The following is an 11,096-nucleotide window of genomic DNA, read 5'->3' on the forward strand; positions in this document are numbered from 1 at the left end:
TCCCAGTTCACACGCAGGCTGTTGAACGCTGTGTAAAACTCGTCACGGAAGCCTCAGGAAAAGTTTGTGGAGCTGAATCACGAGATGCATTTATAAGAACCACTCTGCTGTCCAGATCATCTATGCCTAAATTCACCAGCAAATCAGTCTTCAAAGTACCTTCGGCTACAAAATAGAGAAGAGTACTAATGGACACTGGACAGGTTCAACTAACATGGACTATTTATTCAGAACTCTGTTTCTTTCTTTTTTATAAAAGTAAGTTTATTGTTAGAAACTACATTGTAACTTAAATAAATATTTAAGCTTTTTAAATATAGAGCAAGACAAAAAGTACCATGCACGTAGTAACTGTTATCACCCATCATGTCACAGGACTATCTCTTTTAGGCACTGTTTTTCTATAGCATTGGGATCATTGCGCAATGCGAAGTTGTTAATTTATTCGCATCTTAATAAAACACAATGTTCTTATGTTCAAAAATAAAAATACTGTAAGTATTATGTTTAAAAACAGTATATGAAAGATATTTTTAAAAACTCGTAAAAATGTAACATTTTCAATATTTAGACAAATTTTAGGCCATATGCGCGACCGGAAGATACCAACTGATCTAAACTAAATTAAAACACAATGTTTTTAGGCTCTATTTGAAGACGTTAAAAACTATTACATTACGAAAACGTCTAATCAAAAATTTAAAAAAATTAATCGCAAAAATGATTTTTTTTCATATTTTGTCAAACTTTAGGGTCTATGCGCGACCGGAAGATGTCAACCGATTTTGATAATTTTTTTATTTTTCTTTGTCTATATAATTCGCAACTTTTCCGCGCTATTACAACTTCGAAATAAAAAAATGAGTTTTTTCGGCCCATTCTAGTGGGTACTCCACACATTGTCGGGAGGCAACAAGGAATAACGAGTGATAGTCTGTTTGTCCTCGCTCACTCGGCACCTGAATATTCCCACCTTCGATTCTTTGCTCACTCTGAAGGAAAGAGCGTAATGTATGACTCTCCCAAACTTACAAACCAATTTCTGTCGTCACGTGACACTGTTCCTCACAACTCAAGACCACCTCTGCACTCACGAAAGATTATAGCATATACATGGTGGGTTTTAATAGTGCATTAGAGCTCCTTCGACCTGACCAGATCATCACTTCTGACTTCTACTCTCAGTAGTTGTAAAGGGTGCACCGTCATTGTTGAATCGCAAGAGTGGGCTGATCCTGTACCACAATTCCAAGTCATATGTGGCAAAGAGGATTGGGGAGAACCTTCAGCATCTTGGCTAGCATATTTACTGTATGATGCGCCAACAGATTATCACTTGTTTCATTCTCTCCACAATCAGCTCCATGGTAGATCATTCGCGAATGATGGAAACCTGCGGAACGAACTCACACACTTCTTTACATTCATGACCGCCAAGTTTTCTCTCCAGGATATTGTGGAGCTACAGGAACGTTCGCAAAAGATGTTGGATGCTGATAGAGAATACGCCGAAACCGAAAGGTACGTACCGTCCACTGCAATGCTCTTTGTTTATCACTCCTCTAGAATGGCAAAAACTTTCTTGGTTACCTCGTATTACCTCGAAGAAGAGAAGAAATTATCTCTAATATACTACAAGGGTGTAAAGCAACTAAAGCATGCTTTCAATGAATAATAAAGTTTAGTTTAATTGTGCATTATTGAATTGTTAGTTCTGAATAAGCAGTCATTATATCATCTATACTTACAAGGAGGGCATCGAGCTGGCATTCGGGTATTTCGGTAAATATATAAGGCGACAACGGCCAACACCAAAATCCATAAAATCCACATAGTTCCAGCATGAAAACCTCAACAGGCTAAACACGAGAAAAAGTATCATTGTCATTAAAAACATTATTTTGTCATTAAAAACACATCACAACTTATATTACAAATTAAATTTTATCAACTTTCGATTTTGCTACTCATTGCTTCAACTTCTTTTAGGAGAAAAATTAATAATAAATGTCGTCATACAAGCCTAGATTTTTGAGAGTATTTCTACAAGATATTATGTGAAGTTTCTAAAAAAAAAATTGGGATGCTTTTGTTTTGATATACGTCCTTATGATGTAAACTAGGTTATCAAGGACAAGACCTTTAATATTAACGTGATTCCGAACTATCACTTGGTCTTGGGTTTGCTACACTTCACCGATATACTGATCATAATGCAGGATTAACCCATATCACAGTATACACCCTTCCTCATTACAATATCTTTATTCCAAGATACTTTGTTTTCATCACACTTCTAGTCCTAGCAGAAATTTTATAGATACAGATTAATTATGTAATTGGTTAAGAACCAAATCACCATTTCTATTCCTTATATTTTCATACTGTGACATGCATAAGAAGTACGAGGTGTGTTCAAATGTATCGAACATTGTTTTCCCCCGCGTAAAACAATGAAGCGCGAGAGACTTTCTTTAGTGTAGATGTAGAGGGTACACTCATGCGCAGTCGGGAGTTTATTCCCACCCGCAGAAACCATCAGTCGCTGGCGGTCGGTCAACAAGTGAAGACGTGTATTAAGTGCTCGTTAATTTAAGTTTTTTTTTTTTTTTTTTTGGTGAAATGACAGAAAACCTTAAGCAGCGATATTGCATTAGATTTTGCCAAAAGATTGGCAAAACCCGAGCGGACACCATTCAATCGGATCGCAAATTCAATTTTGAAGGAGAATTTGGGCATGCGGAGAGTGTTCGCGAAATTTGATTCAGGTTTCAACCGTCAAACACAACATTCCTGCGTGTCGGCAGGCTCCCTACTCACCCAACATGGCTCCGTGTGACATTTGGTTATTTTCCAAGCTGAAAATATGCCTAGAAGGATCCTGATTTGAGTCAACAGAAGACATCATGCGGAATGCAAGAGCTTGGTTCTCATCATTCCAAACATTTCATTCCAGAAGTATTTCCAACGAAGGCGGAAACACTGTGAGAAGTATGTGTATTACCAAGGAGACTACTTTGAAGGGAATTATTGTTTCGGATTTCCAAATCAATAAATGTATTTTTGCCAATCAAAGGTTCGATATTTTTTGAATACACCTCGTATCTATAGAACAGCCATGTCCGTCCGTTCTATAAAGATTTTTGATTGTCGACAGGTATTAAAGATAAATGGTAAGCGATAAAAAGGAACGCCTTCATGCAATCTATTCAGTGTTCTAAGAATAGTTTCCACTCCTTTCGTTGAACCTCCATTCGATCATGAAATGGTACAAATTAATTATCCGTTATTTCAACGTTAAGTGCATTATAATAAAGTTCACGTTATTCGTGTTCAACGTCAAGTGTTCTTGTGGATCGATTTTAGCATCTCAGGACTATCACTTTTCACTGAAAAAGAAAATAGTAGAAATTTGTTACTACTACTATTTTGTTGATTGTTGTAACTAATTTATTTTTAATATGTGAGGAAAGGTTCATTCGTAATCACCAGGGCCCGTGGTTTTATGTTTTAAAAAACTTTAAAATATTTACTTTTTATGTGCTAAAAATCAAAAATATTTGCTGAAAATTAAAACAAATTACAGAAAAACAAGGAAAAGTATGGAAAAACGCTCAACATAAGAAAAATAAATACTGGTATTCACCAATAGCTTCTATTCATCACATTTCGAAATTCTATGAGTATTGCAATGAATAACTAACGTCTTTTCCAAATTATCCATCGTAAAGCCATGTCTATTGTCACGGAATAATGTCTAATATTGAGAAAGGAACATTCTACATCACACGATGTTAACCTCGCGTATTTGAAAACGGACATATTACGAATATTCACACCATCAACTACACTTCTATTCTGGCCTTCCAATACTTCAGATATCTTACATAGGGTTTTATAATCAATGTTTTTCTCAAATAAATTCTTGATTTTTTCTTACGACTTCAGCTTTCGAAGCAGAAGGAACATTCGGCTTTTATTCAATAAATCTCCCGTTGTTTCTAGTTTCTTTATGGAGTAAGTCAAGAAACCGAAATTGGTAGATATGAAAGCCAAGTCACATTTCAAACCATTGTAACTTACTAGATTTTGAACAACTTCACTGGAAGAAGTATCGTATGGGTTTAGTTTAGCTATTACAGATAAAAATGCTTCAAAATTCTACGCATAATATAGTACTGCATTAAGCCTGGTACTCCATTGTGTGATTACGGGTGTTGAGAAAGTCAAAGATTGGGATTTGTTTCTTTCAAATGTTCAATTCTATTATTCTAGTTGGCGATTTTACGAAAAGTTTTTTTTTCCATTTGACACTAACTCGTCCACTTTAGGACTTTTTCACACAAGTGATGTAAGGCGTGTACGACACCTGATTCATATTAGGGTAGCATATAGAAAGAGTTTCACCAGCTTTCCTCACATAAGGAGCACCATTAGTCAGAAAAAGCAAAACTGTCATATTTCACACCATTCGGCCACAAAATGTGCAAAGATTCATTGAACAGCCTAGTATGTGTCAGTGATTCGTAACTTAAAGTTCTTTAGAGCCTAGCAAGAAATGTTTGGAAATTATTTCATCATTTTTCAGTACACCTACTATAACATTTCCCACTTTTCTAACACTAACATAATCACTACTTTCACCAATGCTCACCCACATTTTGTAGTTTTCAGATACGGACCTAATGTGTGTTAATGTTTCTTCATAGCACTTAGGTAGATAGTTTTTCTGAAGCATTGACTCATAGAGAGGACTTAAGTTCGTATTTTGGAGCTCATTTTGGTAAGAAAAGTTCGGAGCTCAGAATCGTTTACCTTATACACTATTAAATGCATCTAAATAGTACTGTGCATTTGTTGTGACGCTGGAAGATGAGGGTGCAGTAGGTTCTCCGATGAAAGCGTGTCGCGGTGAAACATGTGATGCAGCAACGATACGTTTACTACCTGATAAGTGTTGCACAACCTAGGAACGTTGATCTGCACTTACGCGTTTCGAACTTGGTTGACAAAATAAGATTTCTTCGTCAGTGGTAAAAATGTTTTTAAATTCCAGTAGGTAGTTTTCTAAACGTTCACACACGTTGGATATCACTTTGGGCATCGTTAACTCACAGATGATCTACTATTTCTACTATTTCTCTACTATTTGTACCAGAGAGATTGCATGACAGGTGTCAACACCGGAGCATGAATGTTCGCCCGTATTTATTCCAGCTTCTCAGTGGGGATATTTTACAATACGGATGAAAACTGTGTTTGGAGTGGAATCAATTATATAACTGTTTGACAGAAAGATCTTCAAGGTGACTCTGTGCGATAAGCGAATAGCTGATATCTATATATACGTCCTTGAGGTATGGCTCAATGGAAGTTAAAGGCTGAATATGCAGGGGAACTTGTAACTCAATGTAAACATTCCGTTTCCCTTAGCCTAACCGGTATATCCGTGGGACGTAAAACTCAAAGATTTCATTTTTTCAATGTAACGTTGTGGTACATACAGAGCTATGCTAGAAAGGGACTCGGAGTAGGAACAAACTGTTTGGCACATGGGATGTAACAACAGCAAAGAGCTCTGAAGTTGAATTTTTTTACGACTGAGACCACCACCACGTTTCGATAAAAGTGAGTCGCGTGATCCAGACGTAGGACGTGTTGATTCCACATCAGTTGCCCTGTGCGTTTCCGTATAATACTAAGACATTTCTTTGGCAACGATAAGGGTTGTGTAAAGAACCAAAGACAACTAAAAATATAAACATTTTAGAAGTAAAGGCGGCCTGCAAGACTTACATGCCGGGCTTTACCTTGATGAATAAGAGCAACCAAAGTACATGTTGTGGCATGATAATCGTAGTCGATAGTGTCTGCTATGGGAAATTGCTAAGTAATACATAAGATTTTGATTCGAAGAGTAAAACGAATCGCAGACAAATACACGTGTTGATCAGCTGGGCTTATAAACATCAGGCATGACTCTTGTTTGTTGAGAACAGCACCTAAAATGAACTCATAATTCGACGTGAGGGCCTCAACACGTGACAGGAAATGAAATGAAATCTTGAAGTTTTACGTATCACGATTATGCCCGTTATGCTAAAGGAGACGGTGATGATGAGAGATGAGTGAAATGGTGGAATGAAGAAAGTGGGAGGAAACGGGAGAACCCTGAGAAAACCCACGCACACGGTGTTTGTCCACTACAAAGTTCACTTGGCGGGGGCTGGGACCCCAAGCCCCAGAGGTGAACACTCTACCACTGAGCCATCGCGCCCCCTCAACATGTGACAGGTCTTGTTGGCTCTGAATACGACAATGTATATAATATACGAATGCCTATAATTTTAAGGTTATTCCAACAATATCGATACTTTGAATATATTTTTCCAATGTTAAAAGAAAGGGAACAAAAACCAATATATACATAATAAAAGACAGGGTCCTACCTTGTACTCCCATGCGCAAAAAAAAAAAAAAAAAAAAATTGCGCGTATACTGTAACTCACGATTTTAAGTATTTATTCCTTTTTCCTTACGTTAATGGATAAAATTGAGTTATTAGTATGTGGAGATAATAGAGAGCAATGCATCTAAGGAGATATTTCCAAAAAATATAATAAAATAATAAAAATATAAACAAAAAACAAAATTATGCTCGGTTTTGTGTATACTGGCAACGATGATTTCTAGGGATTTTTTCAGTAGTACAGCACGATTGCGGAGGGAATTCAGTAGGGAAGTCGAGGAGATGGATCAAGGAACTGGATACTGAACTAAGATGTTGCATTTATTGGTTAAAACCTAGTGTGTAGATTGCCTGCCAAATATAAATTAGCTTCTGTAACTAAGATGTCGTACGAAAATATAGAATTAAACAGAAAAACTCTTATGTTAAGGTTCGAAGCGATACGCACCATGGTTATGAAGATTATTACTTAAGAAAAAAAAACAAACACAACGTAGCCTCTGTGGTTAGGTGGATAGAGTGGCGGACTCGTGGATATTTTATTATTTTGACACCACATCGAATCCTATCCTATCCCATCCCATTTTTTTTAACAAAACATTATTAGAAGTGTATAACTTTGATGTTAATAAGAACCGAAACAGTATAATAAGGAAATAACTTATTGATAGTATACTTTAATCGACGTATTTATTCAGTATTAGAATACGTGTACTATTGCCAACAGTTATTGTTTTCAGTTTATGGTCTTGTATGTTACCTGCCCGTTCTTGAACAGCAGACAACTCACTTCGGATTTGTGTGTCAAGAACAGGAAAAATAACATACGCGACCTTGACAGTCTTCCCAAGTTTACCGCTTGTTATATCGACATAACGTTACATCGAATGATGCTTGTTGTCGTGAAAAAAAGGAAGAAAGGAAAAAGCTTATGTCAAATTATCGTTTGTGTGTGTGTGTGTGTGCTTGTGTTTTTTTCTTTTTAGAGTATTGACTTTCTCCCTCTCTCTCTTTTTTTCATATCCACAATTGCAAGAAATTATGACCGGCCTTTGTGGGTTTATTGGGAATAGGACGATTTATTTTGGATTGCTAACAGACGACATTTTTTTAACCATTTGCTTTAAACTTTGGCTTTGTGGCTCTTAGCACCCACAAAAGGTCATTATAAACTATATAAGCAGTTCCCGTTTTCACTGGCCGCTGAAAAGATATTGGGGAAGAGAAAAGTGCTTACCGTAAAGATAATGAATAAAAAAAACAAATTAAAACAAATAATTTATAAATCTTTATAATACACTGTAAAGTTACGAGCGATTACGGCTAAGAATTTAACGTGAGATTAAAATTACGAGTATTATGTATTATGATTAAGCAAACAATATACAATAAGTAAACTACAAGCAAATTGTATATTTAACAACCTGAGTGCTTAAAAACAATTACTTTATTTTTAATTTTTATTTTATTTTAAAATTATTTACTTTGATTAGATGGCCTTTTTGATTTATAGGAATGATTTCTTTTAAATTTTATTGCGGCAACGAATGAGAGTAGGGGATAATTTATATAACACTTGCTTTTTATTATGCACTGCAGAAGGAGGGTGGGGATTAAGTCAGCCGCAACTTTTTTCTTTTGGGCTTTTTTTTTTTACAGAAATTTGGTTTTCTGTAAAAGTCAAAAACTAATTTGAGTGTTATGCTTATATTTACTAAATTCTAACGACGGCAAAAACACGATTTCAAAATGCAATCATAAGTGGGTGTAAGGAATGTTTTCGTTGAACAAAGCTAAATTATACAGATCTATGTATGCGGAACACGAATATTTCCAAAAGATAGCATGAATATGAACGATAATCATACCATATTTCTACATTATATAGTAGCGTGAAAAACTGATATTAAAATGATATAACAAACAGTCATAAGCTTTTTTCTAGCACGGCAACACATTAAACTTAACTCATTAAATTTAGGGAATTACAAATTATCACCTTACGTGTCGTTGTATTCCTATTCGTTTTCACGTTCGAGCGACGAAAGAAGAAATTGTAGTAATAGTGATAAAAATCGAATTCGAGATTTCAATGAATTCAAGTTTCACGCCCTCACATATCGAAAAAGTGATTTTGATGTCTGTCCATCTGTTTGTTTGTTGGTGTGTCACGCTTTTACATGCATTCAAATAGAGGCCATACTGTTCGATGTATCTGGACCTAAGTCTAGACATGAAGTTTTTATAACACAAGCCATTCCCCATTCCCGTTCCTCTTGGGTCCGAATATTCGTCTCAGGATCTTGTTCTCAAATACTTTCAGTCTATATTCTTCCCTCAGAGTAGGCGACCATGTTTCGCAACCATACAGAACAACAGGCATGATTATCGTTTTATATATTTTAAGCTTCAAATTCCTCTACAGAATTCGCAATAAAAGATTTTGAACCGAATAGTAACAGGAATTCCCTGCTTTTAGTCGACATTTTATTTCTTCGTGAATATAATTTTCGTCTGTTAATATTGATCCTAGATATTTGAAAGTATCCACTTTATCAAAAGTATTATTTAATGTTTTAACGTATCCATAATTTGCTGTATTCCGGTCCCGACGCATTTCCATGTATTTAGTTTTCTCTGCATTTACTTCTAAACCCATGTCCCTGCAAGCGTTTAATAAGATGTCTGCATTTCTTTCTATTGTTCTCCTATCATCCCCTATTAAATTTACATCATCAGCATATGCCATAACCTGGTGAATACCGTTCAACTGTAGGCACTGGTTGCTATCTTTGATTTTCCTTATAGCGTATTCCAGAACAAAGTTAAATAATAATGGCGACAACGCATCTCCTTGTTTCAGGCCATTTTCGACGTGAAAGCTCGTGGACAAAAATTTTCCTACCCGGACTTTACTTTGGGATTCATTTAAACATATCTTAATTAATCTAATTAGCTTTCTCGGTATTCCAAGTTCTGTAAGAACGTTGTATAATGTTTCTCTCCTAACCGAGTCGTACGCCTTTCTAAAATCAATAAATAATTGATGTACCGGGGTATTGTATTCCCACTTTTTTCCGAGTATTTGGCGAATGGTAAATATTTGGTCGATAGTTGATCGATTTCGTCTAAATCCGCACTGATAATCTCCAATAATTTCATCTGCGTATGGGGTCAGTCTTGCAAACAGAATATTTGAAAGGATTTTATAGGATGTTGATAGAAGAGAAATGCCTCGATAATTATTACAGTTTTGTCGCCTTTCTAGTAAATTGGAACAATGATTGATTCTTTCCACTCTTGTGGCAATTCTTCCTTGTTCCATATAAGAAGAATGAGTTTGTGTATCTTGTTCCACAATTTTTCGCCCCCAGCTAAAATTAACTCAGCCGGAATTTCATCTACACCCGGAGATTTGTGTTCATAATACTATCGTTTCGAATTCTATATCCTCCGACACCTAAAACTAAGGGTAGTTTACTGAAGGATGAAAATTTAAAATCTTTAAATTGTCTCAAAAACGGCTGTAAAAATTTTGTTTGTATTTTTACAAATATAGTATGAATCATTGCTCTGAAAAAATACGTAAGGTGTAATTTGCTGTATGGGATGCATTTTTTTTTAACAATTTTCTCAATCACATTTTATAAATAAATGTATCATTAATAACCTGACAATATGACACAACTCGTTCGTCCTGTAAACATTCAGAAGAGGTAGTTTAGCCTACTCTTCGACGATTTTCCCATTAACGTCTGACCCAATTTTGTTCATATTTCATAAATAAATGTTACATAAATAACCTAACGATATGGTATAATTCCATCGTCCTAAAAAGCTAGAAGTGGTATATTACTTTTCGGAGCAACTTTTACCCTACGATTTTGTCGATAATTACTCTGGCAATTTTGTTCCAATTTCATAAATAGCATAACTCGTTTGTCCTGAAAAGATATACAAGGGATATTTTATTCTTGGGGATGACTTTTTTAACGATTTTCTCAGAAAGTACTCAAACGCTTTTGCTCATAGTTCACATACAATTATCTGCTTAATAATTCTAATGTATGGCCTAAGTTATTTCTAACAGAAATATGACGAATGGGTACTTTACTTTTGGACGTAAGTTGCTTCGAACAAAGTTTTCTAAAACACATTATTTTATTCGCATTTCCCAAATAAATGTTTCAGTAATAGCTGCAGCCTAACACGAGTCAGTTTAAGAAATTCGAGCGAGAAAATTCAGTGCGTTTCATCCGTACCCATTCTTAAATATATTTTTAAATGTTACACCCAATCACAATTTTCCTAAGAAAATCGAAACTTCTTTTTAAATGTGCCTTGCTGTGGCCAAATGGTTCAAGTGCATTGATTCTGGATTTGATTCCCTGTGAGAGCTAGTGTATTTTTATCCAACGTTAAGGAATAGGTGCAAAGAGAAAAGTGTTTAAACAAGTCTAACCAAGCTAATGAATAATACAAAGAAATAATACAATATTACGAAATTATAGAAGAAACGTTGTTAATATTAGATATTTGCGTGTAAAAGTCCAACCCATGACTGTCAACTCCAAAGGTAAGAAAGTGAAACATCCAATACCAGGTTAATCAGTGGTCTCTAGTTAAA

Source organism: Thermobia domestica, chromosome 10 (genome assembly GCF_964235325.1).
Source record: "Thermobia domestica chromosome 10, izTheDome1.hap1.1, whole genome shotgun sequence".
NCBI classification, from domain to species: Eukaryota; Metazoa; Arthropoda; class Insecta; order Zygentoma; family Lepismatidae; genus Thermobia; species Thermobia domestica.